Source organism: Ranitomeya variabilis, chromosome 4, assembly GCF_051348905.1.
Source record: "Ranitomeya variabilis isolate aRanVar5 chromosome 4, aRanVar5.hap1, whole genome shotgun sequence".
Lineage (NCBI taxonomy): Eukaryota > Metazoa > Chordata > Amphibia > Anura > Dendrobatidae > Ranitomeya > Ranitomeya variabilis.
The window spans coordinates 485,630,491-485,643,345 of NC_135235.1; the positions used below are offsets into that span (position 1 = coordinate 485,630,491).

A 12,855-nucleotide genomic window follows, 5' to 3' on the forward strand; every position below is an offset into this window, starting at 1 on the left:
GTTTTTTTTAGGGACCACATCACCTTTGAAGTGATTTTGAGGGGTCTATATGATAGAAAATAACCAAGTGTGACACCATTCTAAAAACTGCACCCCTCAAGCTGCTCAAAACCACATTCAAGAAGTTTATTAACCCTTTACGTACTTCACAGGAACTAAAACAATGTGGAAGAAAAAAATTAACATTTTACTTTTTTTTGCAAACATTTTACTTCAGAACCATTTTTTTTAATTTTCACAAGTGTAAAAACAGAAATTTAACCACAAATTTTGTTGTGCAATTTTTCCTGAGTACGCCGATACCCCATATGTGGAGGTAAACCACTGTTTGGGCGCACCGCAGAGCTTGGAAGTGAAGGAGCACCGTTTGACTGTTTCAATGCAGAATTGGCTGGAATTGAGATCGGACGCCATGTCGCGTTTGGAGAGCCCCTAATGTGCCTAAACAGTGGAAACCCCCCACAAGTGACACCATTTTGGAAACTAGACCCCCCAAGGAACTTATCTAGATGTGTGGTGAGCACTTTGAACCCCCAAGTGCTTCACAGAAGTTTATAACGTAGAGCCGTGAAAATAAAAAATCGCATTTGTTTTCACAAAAATGATTTTTTCGCCCACAAATTCTTATTTTCACAAGGGTAACAGGAGAAATTAGACCACAAAAGTTGTTGTGCAATTTCTCCTGAGTACGTCGATACCCCATATGTGGAGGTAAACCACTGTTTGGGCGCACCGCAGAGCTTGGAAGTGAAGGAGCACCGTTTGACTTTTTCAATGCAGAATTGGCTGGAATTGAGATCGGATGCCATGTCGCGTTTGGAGAGTCCCTGATGTGCCTAAACAGTGGAAACCCCCCACAAGTGATACCATTTTGGAAACTAGACCCCCCAAGGAACTTATCTAGATGTGTGGTGAGCACTTTGAACCCCCAAGTGCTTCACAGAAGTTTATAACGTAGAGCCGTGAAAATAAAAAATCTCATTTTTTCTACAAAAATGATCTTTTTGCCCCCAAATTTTTATTTTCACAAGGGTAACAGGAGAAATTAGACCACAAAAGTTGTTGTGCAATTTCTCCTGAGTACGTCGATACCCCATATATGGGGGTAAACCACTGTTTGGGCGCACCGCAGAGCTTGGAAGAGAAGGAGTGTCGTTTTACTTTTTCAATGTAGAATTGGCTGGAATTGAGATCGGACGCCATGTCACGTTTGGAGAGCCGCTGATGTGCCTAAACAGTAGAGACCCCCCACATATGACACCATTTTGGAAACTAGACCCCTTAAGGAACTTATCTAGATGTGTGGTGAGCACTTTAAACCCCCAGGTGCTTCACAGAAGTTTATAACGTAGAGCCGTGAAAATAAAAAAATCGCATTTTTTCTACAAAAATGATCTTTTTGCCTCCAAATTTTTATTTTACCAAGGGTAACAGGAGAAAATGGACCCCAGAAGCTGTTGTACAATTTGTCTTGAGTACGCCGACACCCCATATGTGGGGGTAAACCACTGTTTGGGCGCATGGCTGAGCTCGGAAGCAAAGGAGCGCCATTTGACTTTTCAATGCAAAATTGACTGGAATTGAGATCGGACGCCATGTCGCGTTTGGAGAGCCCCTGATGTGCCTAAACAGCAGAAACCCCCCAAAAGTGACCCCATTTTGGAAACTAGACCCCCCATGGAACTTATCTAGATGTGTAGTGAGAACTTTGAATGCCCAAGTGCATCACAGAAGTTTATAATGCAGAGTCGTGAAAATAAAAAATATATATTTTTTAACAATAAAGATTTTTTAGCCCCCAAGTTTTTATTTTCACAAGGGTAACAAGAGAAATTGGACCCCAAAAGTTGTTGTCCAATTTGTCCTGAGTATGCTGGTACCCCATATGTGGGGGTAAACCACTGTTTGGGCGCATGGCAGAGCTCGGAAGGGAAGGAGTGCCATTTTGGAATGCAGACTTTGATAGAATTGTCTGCGGGCGTTATGTTGCCTTTGCAGACCCCTAATGTACCTAAACAGTAGAAACCCCCAACAAGTGACCCCATTTTGGAAAATAGACCCCCCAAGGAACTTATCTAGATATGTGGTGAGAACTTTGAATGCCCAAGTGCTTCACAGAAGTTTATAATGCAGAGTAGTGAAAATAAAAAAAATATTTTTTTCCAACAAAAAAGATTTTTAGCCCCCAAGTTTTTATTTTCACAAGGGTAACAGGAGAAATTGGACCCCAAAAGTTGTTGTCCAATTTATCCCGAGTACGCTGATGCCCCATATGTGGGGGTAAACCACTGTTTGGGCGCACGGCAGAGCTCAGAAGGGAGGGAGTACCATTTGACTTTTTTAGCGCAAAATTGGCTGTCGTGTTTGGAGACCCCCTGATGTACCTAAACAGTGGAAACCCCCCAATTCTAACTCCAACCCTAACCCCAACACAGCCCTAACCCTAATCTCAACCCGATCCATAATCCTAATCACAACCCTAACGATAATCACAACCCTAACCCCAAAACAGCCCTAATCTCAACCCTAACCATAACCCTAATCAAAACCCTAAATCCAACACACCCCTAACCCTAATCCCAACCCTAATCCCAAACGTAACACTAATCCCAACCCTAATCCAAACCCTAACCCTAATCCCAACTCTAACCCTAACTTTAGCCCCAACCCTAACTTTAGCCCCAACCCTAACCATAACTTTAGCCCCCGTCGTCACAAAAAAAGTTCAATGTAACCTTTTTTTTGTACGTCGCGTCCGCCATTTCCGCGGATGCGTGGCCGTAACTCTGCCCCCTCCTCCCCAGGACATAGACTGGGCAGCGGATGCGTTGAAAAACTGCATCCGCTGCCCACGTTGTGCACAATTTTCACAACGTGCGTCGGTACATCGGGCCGACGCATTGCGACCGCTCCGTACCGACGCAAGTGTGAAAGAAGCCTTAGGCTACTTTCAGACATAGCGCATTTTTGAGCGCTATTTTGCGGGCGCTTTTCAAAAATGCGCAATGTCATTTTCGTCTGCCGGCAAAGTGAATGAGAAATTCACTTTGCCGTTCAGACACACCGCAAAAAAACGCGGCGCTTTTGTCTGCAAACACGCCGGCGTAAAAAGAATTGACATGTCAATTCTTTACGCAGCGGCGTGTCTGCGTATCCCCCTAGGGCCCCATATTACCTTCCACACACAGCGCCTTTGTCCTGGGTGTCGGCGTCTTTGTACGGAGGGGTTGACACCCAGGACCGGACGTGACGTCGGACAGGAAGAGGGAAGCCCCCGCCCCCCAGTGAAGCAGCATGGAGTCCTTCTGTGTGTGTGTGTGTGCGTGTGTGTGCGTGTGTGTGCGTGTGTGTGTCCCCATGCGACGCTAGTGCCACCATTGTGCTAAGTCGCCGTATGGGACTACTACTCCCATCCGGTATTAGGATGGGAGAGTTGTCCCTGTGTCCGGCGACTTAGCACAATTGTAAAGTTACACAAAACACCTACACACAATACACATACATGACACACAGTACATACAACATATAACACAGAGTATATACTCACCAACAGCACACTTGTAGGCGAAGCCCTCGATCCTCCAGGAAAAAATCCAAAAATAATAAACCAAATTCATACTCCCTGTCCGCAGAATCCATAAAACGAGTGTCCCACGCCGATCGGCTGCTCTCCGGCGATACACTGCCAGGAGCGAAGCTCCTAGCAGTGTATCGCGTACTGTTCCGGAGTTCAATGACTCCGGCGTCTCGGTTAACAGCAGTACAGCTGCGTTGAACTTTCCCACGCAGCACTGCCGTTAAGCGAGAGTGCCGGGGTCAATGACCGCCGGTAAACTCGCTCGCGCATGCGCAGTGACACACCGACAGGAACTATGGCTCCTGTCAGTGTGTTGCTGCAGCCGTGGAGAGCAGACATATCTCTGGATGTGTCTGTTCTCCATGGAAAATCTTGATACGTGGCACTTAAATATGTGGCAATTAAATACGTGACACGTGGCACTTATTCGTGATACGTATCACTTAAATACGTGGCACTGAAATACGTGATACGTGACACTTTGATACGTGGCACGTGTCACTTAAATACGTGGCACGTGGCACTGAAATATGTGGCACGTGGCACTTTGATACGTGGCACGTGTCTCTTAAATACGTGGCACGTGGCACTGAAAGATGTGGCACGTGGCACTTTGATACATGGCACGTGGCACTTTGATACGTGGCACGTGGCACTGAAATATGTGGCACGTGGCACTTTGATACGTGGCACGTGGCACATTGATACGTGGCACGTGGCACTTTGATACGTGGCACGTGGCACTTTGATACGTGGCACTGAAATATGTGGCACGTGGCACTTTGATACGTGGCACGTGTCACTTAAATACGTGGCACGTGGCACTGAAATATGTGGGACACGTCGCACAAAAAAGTTACATGTAGTTTTTTTTGTGTCGACGGTCCGCCAAAGCACGACGCATCCGTCGCACGACGGATGCGACATGTGGCAATCCGTCGCAATGCGTCGCTAATGCAAGCCAATGGAGAAAAAACGCATCCTGCAAGCACTTTTGCAGGATGCGTTTTTTCTCCAACGACGCATTGCGACGGAAGCCAAAAAACGCTAGTGTGAAAGTAGCCTAACCCTAACCCTAGCCCTAACCCTAACCCTAAATTTAGCCCCAACCCTAACCCTAACTCTAACCCTAACCCTAACTCTAACCCTAACCCTAACCCTAACCCTAATTTTAGCCCCAACTTGTCTTCTCCTGCCGGCCGGCAGATGGCGGGCGCACTGCGCATGCGCCCGCCATGATGAAAAAGCCGGCTGGCAGGAGAAGACAGAAGAGGACCCAGGGACCCCGGGTGAGTATGATAGGGTCCCCGAATCCCCCTATTTCTCTGTCCTCTGATGTGCGATCACATCAGAGGACAGAGAAATAACTGATCGCTTTTTTTTTTTTTTTGCGGTCGCCGGTAAACTGTTAATTACCGGCGATCGCAAAGCAGGGGTCGGTGCAAATCGACCCCGATCATGTTCTTTGGGGTCTCGGCTACCCCCGGCAGCCGAGACCCCAAAGAACATCCGGGTGCCGGGCGGCGGGCGCACTGCGCGTGCGCCCGCCATTTTTTCCCGGAAAAAAGATGGCGGCGCCCATGGGGAGACACGAGGAGCACCGGGGGAGGTAGGTAAGTATTGGGGGGCTATTGGGGGCCATCGGGGACCACATTTCTCTGTCCTCCGATGTGCGATCACATCGGAGGACAGAGAAATTAAACGGCAAATCGCGTTTTGTTTTTTTTTTGTTGCGACCGCCGGTAAACGTTTAATTACCGGCGATCGCAACTCGGGGGTCGGTAAAAACCCCCCGAATCATGTTCTCTGGGGTCTCGGCTACCCTCGGCAACCGAGACCCCAGAGAAAATCCGACTCTGGGGGGCGCTATTCACTTTTTCCACAGCGCCGTTAATTAACGGCGCTGTGGTTTAAGTACCCTTAGCGGCCGCCGTTAAAAGGCGTATCGGCGGTCGTTAAGGGGTTAATATTCACAACAACACGTTTACTTAGAAAACTTGTGTTTCCCTGCAAAACACTTGAAGAAACACTAATATTGCAATAACGGGAATTATAAAGTGCTTTAAAGCGGACCAAAAGGAAAAAATGACGCTTGGTCCAAAGCCATATGGGCTGACAGCCAATCAGAGTGCAGAGCGGCGGCCTGCAAGGCCAAACACCGCCACACCATGACCAGATGACATATTACCACCACAGTGATCGAATAATATCAAATACAAGGAACGAATACCACAACATCATGACCAGACCACATATTACCACCACATAGTGACTGAATACTACAATACTGATCAATAATAAAAAAAAACACAATACTATCACCATAAGTGCCATTATACACAGGAGATCTGTACTTAGTATGCAGCGTCTGTGTATAGGTAATACAGTGATCACCGGTGACATACACAGGACCTCAGTATATAGTATACAGTGTATAGTGTCAGTGTATAGGTAACACACTGACTCACCAGTGACATCTCTAGGTGAAGTCCTTCATCTTTCATCCCGCACAGACCGCCATCACTTCATCCAGCCAGGACTCGTCTCTGCAGGAAATAACACAGTTATCTCGAGTTCCACTTGCAGAACACATTACTTAATTTTCCCAACTTCTACATTACACCACATGAAGAAGGCGACATAGTGTCACTCTACACAGTAATAGGACCGCCCCTCCATTTAAAACAGTATACTCAAAAAATAAAATAAATACATCACTGCAGTAATAATATCCCTTAATTAGCCCCTATGGTAATAATATTCGCCATCCTGGCCCCCGTGTGTCTCATTCCTGGCGTCAGCCATATATTCTCCCATCCTGCCCTAATGAGTATCTATCCTGCCCCATATGATCTTCCCATCCTGCCCCATCTGTCTCCATCGTATCCATCCTGCCCCATCTGTCTCCAATCCTGCCTCCAGTGTCTCCAGTCATGACGCCATGTCTGTCATCCTGCCCCGTGTCTCCATTCTGCCCCAGTGTCCAGCGTTCTGCCCCCGTGTCCAGCGTTCTGCCCCCGTGTCCAGCGTTCTGCCCCAGTGTCCAGCGTTCTGCCCCAGTGTCCAGCGTTCTGCCCCAGTGTCCAGCGTTCTGCCCCCGTGTCCAGCGTTCTGCCCCCGTGTCCAGCGTTCTGCCCCCGTGTCCAGCGTTCTGCCCCCGTGTCCAGCGTTCTGCCCCCGTGTCCAGCGTTCTGCCCCCGTGTCCAGCGTTCTGCCCCCGTGTCCAGCGTTCTGCCCCCGTGTCCAGCGTTCTGCCCCCGTGTCCAGCGTTCTGCCCCCGTGTCCAGCGTTCTGCCCCCGTGTCCAGCGTTCTGCCCCCGTGTCCAGCGTTCTGCCCCCGTGTCCAGCGTTCTGCCCCCGTGTCCAGCGTTCTGCCCCCGTGTCCAGCGTTCTGCATCAGTGTCCAGCGTTCTGCCCCAATGTCCAGCTTTCTGCCCCAGTGTCCAGCTTTCTGCCCCAGTGTCCAGCTTTCTGCCCCAGTGTCCAGCTTTCTGCCCCAGTGTCCAGCTTTCTGCCCCAGTGTCCAGCTTTCTGCCCCAGTGTCCAGCTTTCTGCCCCAGTGTCCAGCTTTCTGCCCCAGTGTCCAGCGTTCTGCCCCCGTGTCCAGCGTTCTGCCCCAGTGTCCAGCGTTCTGCCCCAGTGTCCAGCGTTCTGCCCCAGTGTCCAGCGTTCTGCCCCAGTGTCCAGCGCTCTGCCCCAGTGTCCAGCGTTCTGCCCCAGTGTCCAGCGCTCTGCCCCCCCAGTGTCCAGCTTTCTGCCCCGTCTCCAGCTTTCTGCCCCAGTGTCCAGCTTTCTGCCCCAGTGTCCAGCTTTCTGCCCCAGTGTCCAGCGTTCTGCCTCCCTGTGTCCAGCTTTCTGCCCTGCCCCCCCCCTCCCGATCGCCGCTCTCAATAATAATTAAAAAAAAAAAAACAAGTTCTTCGTACCTGACCGCGATCCTGCTCTATCTGCTTATCGGTGGGGGCGGCCATCTTCCTGAGGCCGCGCGTGCGCAGGTGGAGTGCTCTGCTGCCCGGGGCTTCAGGAAAATGGCCGCGGGATGCCGCACATGCGCAGATGGAGATCGCGGCGGCCATTTTTCTGAAGCCGAGAAGCGAACAGCCAGGTAAATTCTGCGCCGCCGGCGACCCGCCCCCTCGCATTGTGCCGCCCCCCGCATTGTGCCGCCCCCTTCCTACTCCACTGCCAGGGGGGGCCCGATGACCGGGGGCGTGGTAACCGGAACGCTGGCAGATGGAAATTTTAGAAAACGGCTGCCCCGTACCGGGTCGTACCGGCTGAATCCCACCCCTGATTTTGATGTAATGTGACATTAATCTGCTGAGCTCAATAAATGCGCCCCTTGTATGCTAACGAGCCTTGGCGCCCTGTGCGGCCGCACAGGTCGCACAGGGCAAAGGCCGGCCCTGTTTCTATTATACTTTACCTCTGACTGTTTTACTCCTGGTTTTGGATTACAAATACTGAGGTAAAATACTAACCAAATACTAAATGTCTGAATGTGGCCTAAGAGATGGAGATGAATGACCACAACTTCATAAACAAAGACAAGAAAAAAAGGTCTTCCAAATTATTGTGAATTCAGTTTTCATTATTTCAGGGAAATACATTTTGCAAATAATTTGAAAAGTTTTTTGAGGATAGAAAAATACCCATGTGCCCTAAAGGCATATAGATAGCTGATCAGTAGGGGTCTGACTGCCTGTAACCTAATGACCCTCATGGTGCAGGGGCCCATATTTTACAGTGGCACAGCGGCTTCTACTGATCCTGTATTGTTGATATGCCAGCTCTCTAAGGGTATGTGCACACGTTGCGGATTTGCCTGCGGATTGCAGCAGTTTTCCATCAGGTTTACAGTACCATGTACCGCATGGAAACGCTATGGTTTATTTTCCGCAGCATGTCAATTCTTTGGTGGATTTACACCTGCTCCTCAATAGGAATCCGCAGGTGTTAAAACGCATGTGAAATCCGCACAAAAAACGCTGGAAATGCACTGAGTTTTACCTGCGGATTTTTAAAAAACTGAGCCGAAAAATCCGCAATGTGGGCACATAGCCTAAATATTATTCAAAAGGATAAACTGTTCAAAAAAAAAAAAGCTGATTGCTCATTGATTTACATTGTACTGTAAATCAATTGCGGATCTGCAGCGTTTCTGCACTGCAAAAAACGCTGCGGAACCGCAGAGAATCCGCAACGTGTGCACATTACCTTAATGGTGTTAGTGATGTTAGCCGCTGTAATGCAACTCTGCTTACTTGCACTTGGTGCGATCAGGCATGCTCGAATCTAACTGCATGATCCTTCTCCCCCCACCCAATATCTGCCGAACAGGGAGAGAAGCAAGGACCCTATTAACTCAGCAAACAATGTAATGTGTATGGCCAGCTTTAGCCAAACTGTAGAAAGGCTGTATATAATACACAGATCGTTTTCTTGCTTACATAGAGCATTTACCCTAGTTTATTAGGAGTGCTTTATCCACCTCCTTATAACATTTCTAATGATGCTTTTACATTATACACATTACTTTAGTGTGTGTTTAACTATTTAATCCTGGCTCGCATGTGCCAGTGACGGACAACGTATCCTCCCTGCACAATCGTGACTCTGCGGGTGAAATACCTGAGGACTGCAGGGATGAGTGATGGCACTGGGTTTAAACATTCTTTATGCACACAGAAATAAAAGTTAGTTGTAATGGCATCATTAGATTAGCTATAAGAAGTCTGATAAAGCGATACTACATGATAATTGTTATTCCTCTTGACAGGTTTCCATTAAGGTGGTATTCTCGTTTAGCTTTAAATCCTTGACAGGTGTGGGTCACCCCACTGCCATATTCTCCACAACGTATATTGGAAATAACATTGTGATTGCACAAAGTCTTCTCTCCATTAACCCTTTCACCGCCGAGCCTGCTTTCCTCTTCATGACCAGGCCAAAGTTTACAATTCTGACCACTTAGGCCGGACGTACGAGGCGCAAAAACAACGCATTGCACACGGACCAATGTTTCTCTATGGGGCAGCTCCTATCTGCCGTATATTTCGCAGCCGTATTTTACAGGCTGACAAAATCGCAGCATGCTGCGCTTGTCAGAGTACTGCTCTCAGTCACTGGCTTTCCCACTCTGGCGGAGAAAACTGTGCAGGAAGGAGCCCACGCCAGTTTTTTTCCGTGATTTAACCCTTGAATTTAACACCTAGAGCCCCAAATTTTTCACACAGAAACTTCTAACATTATTAGTAAGGGATATGTAAAAAAATAAGGGATATTAAATGGTTCACTGTATATAAACCATGTCTCATATCCTGTCGGGTTTGATACGGAGAGAGCAAAAGCCGGCAATTGAATTACCGGCTCTTAAGCTATCTAGCGCTGTATTAAATATAAATATATATATATATATATATATATATATATGCATGTGTATATATATGCATGTGTGTGTGTATATATATATATATCACTGTATATATGCTTTCACGAATATTTGAGCCCATGGATCCATTCTATGTCCATTTTGCAAGCCAGCGAGAAAATCTCGCTGTACGGATGCCATATGGATTACATACGAAGGTTTACATGCGCAAGATACGCAGCCACACCCTGCCTACGGATGACATATGGATCACTGTTCAGGGAACATATCTGCGTATTTGATCTGTAAAAAACGGACCATATTTTTATACGTTGTGTGTGACTCTAGCCTAACTCTGTAACACTTGAACGGATCCCACTGATTCTAATAAGGGTATGTGCACACATTGCAGATTTGCCTGTGGAATTTTCTTTGCAGATTTTGCATCTCTTGGCACAAAAAGGCAGGTAAAAATCCACGTGGATTTGATGGATTTTCATGCGTTTTTTTCATGCGGATTTGTATGCGTTTTTGTAGGCTATTTAATAAAAAAAAAAAAAGAATTGTGATGTCATTTCTTGTCCAACCTCTTCATTTACATACTCCAATGAAGAATGTTTACACACTGATAGATCTATAGATAGATAGATGATAGATAGATCGAGATATTAGTAAGATAGAAAGATAAGATAGATAGATATGGGATAGATAGATCTATAGATATGGGATAGATAGATAGATAGATAGATAGATAGATAGATAGATAGATAGATAGATAGATAGATAGATAAATACCAAGCCCAATGTTTAGTAATATACATAATAAAATTGTATATAAAGAGTTAAATAAAGACACACACACCCAAAATCTGTGTTAGGCCGAGGGTCACACTTGCACGAGTCTCGCACCTCAATATCCGGCACTCGCACTGGAGCGTTCAGCTGCATAGAAATACATGCAGCCGCACACTCTGGTCCCGAGTGCCGGCGGCAGTGCGGGTATTGCTGCAAGACCCTCAGTATTGACCATGAGACCCTCGGAACAAAGCGATGTGATCGCATTGTTCCGAGAGTCTCCTCCCTGCAGGCCCCGGATCCAAAATGGCCGCGGGGCTCCTTCCGGGTCCTGCAGGGAGGTGGCTTGCAAGCGCCTGCTGAGAGCAGGCACATGCAAGCCTCCTGCACTGCCTGTCGGATCGCTGATCTGGCACAGAGCTTTGCAAAGTGTCAGATCAGCTATCTGACACTATATAGTCATGTCCCCCCTCCCTCCCGTGTGTAAAAAAAAAAAAAAAAAAATTCCTAAATATAAGAAAAATATTGTTCTAATAAATACATTTCTTTATCTAAATAAAAAAAACAAACAATAAAGGTACACATATTTAGTATTGCCGCGTCCGTAACGGCCTGAGCTATAAAACTGTCCCACCAGTTAACACCTTCAGTGAACACCGTAAAAAAAAAAAAAAAAACGAGGTAAAAAACAACGCTTTATTATCCTACCGCCGACCAAAAAGTGAAATAACACGCGACCAAAAAGACGAATATCAACATGGTACCGCTGAAACTGTCATCTTGTCCCGCAAAAAACAACTTGCAAAACAGCGTCATCAGTGAAAGAATAAAAAAAGTTATAGTCCTCAGAATAAAGCGATGCATAAATAATATTTTTTTATATACAATAGTTTTTATAGTATAAAATTGCCAAAACATAAAAAAATGATATAAATGAGGTATCGCTGTAATCATACTGACCCAAAGAATAAAACTGCTTTATCAATTTTACCAAAAGTGGAACGGTATAAAGCGTCCCACCCCAAAAGAAAGTCATGAATAGCTGGTTTGTGGTCATTCTGTCTCACAAAAATCGGAATAAAAAGAGATAAAAAAATGTCACGTGCCTGAAAATGGTATCAATAAAAAGGTCAACTCGTCCAAAAAACAAGACCTCACATGACTCTGTGGACCAAAATATGGAAAAATTATAGCTCTCAAAATGTGGAGACGCAAAAATTATTTTTTGCAATAAAAAGCGTCTTTTAGTGTGTGACAGCTGCCAATCATAAAAATCCGCTAAAAAACCCGCTATAAATAGTAAATCAAACCCCTCTTCATCACCCCTTTAGGTAGGGAAAGATGATAAATAAAAAAAATGTATTTCCATTTTACCATTAGAGTTAGGGCTAGAGTTAGGGTTGGGGCTAGGGTTAGGATTACATTTACGGTTGGGATTAGGGTTAGGGATGTGGTTAGTGTTATGGTTGGGATTAGGGGTGTGGTTAGGGTTGGGATTAGGGTTAGGGGTGTGTTGGGGTTAGGGGTGTGTTGGGTTAGCGGTGTGGTTGGGATTAGGGGCGTGTTCAGGACAAATTGCACAACAACTTTTGGGGTCCAATTTCTCCTGTTACCCTTGGGAAAATAAAAAATTGGGGGCAAAAAGATCATTTTTGTGAAAAAATATGATTTTTTATTGTTACGGCTCAACATTATAAACTTCTGTGAAGCACTTGGTGGGTCAAAGTGCTCACCACACATCTAGATAAGTTCCTTAGGGCGTCTACTTTCCAAAATGGTGTCACTTGTGGGGGGTTTCAATGTTTAGGCACATTAGGGGCTCTCCAAACGCGACATGGCGTCCGATCTCAATTCCAGTCAATTTTGCATTGAAAAGTCAAACTGCGCTCCTTCTCTTTCGAGCTCTGCCATGCGCCCAAACAGTGGTTTACCCCCACATATGGGGTATCAGCGTACTCAGGACAAATTGTACAACAACATTTGGGGTCCAAATTTCTCCTTTTACTCTTGGTAAAATAAAGCAAATTGGAGCTGAAGTAAATTTTTTGTGTAAAAAAGTTAAATGTTCATTTTGTTTAAAAAAACATTCCTGTGAAACACCTGAAGGGTTAAT

The 12,855-nt window shown here is 46.2% G+C and overlaps 1 protein-coding gene across 4 annotated transcripts in view; it reads right to left on the bottom strand.

Moving 5' to 3' along the window:
- The window catches only part of CHD6 (chromodomain helicase DNA binding protein 6), a 229,436-nt gene that overhangs the window by 189,878 nt on the left and 26,703 nt on the right, over window positions 1-12,855 (bottom strand). The gene's annotated exons all lie outside the window — the stretch shown is intronic.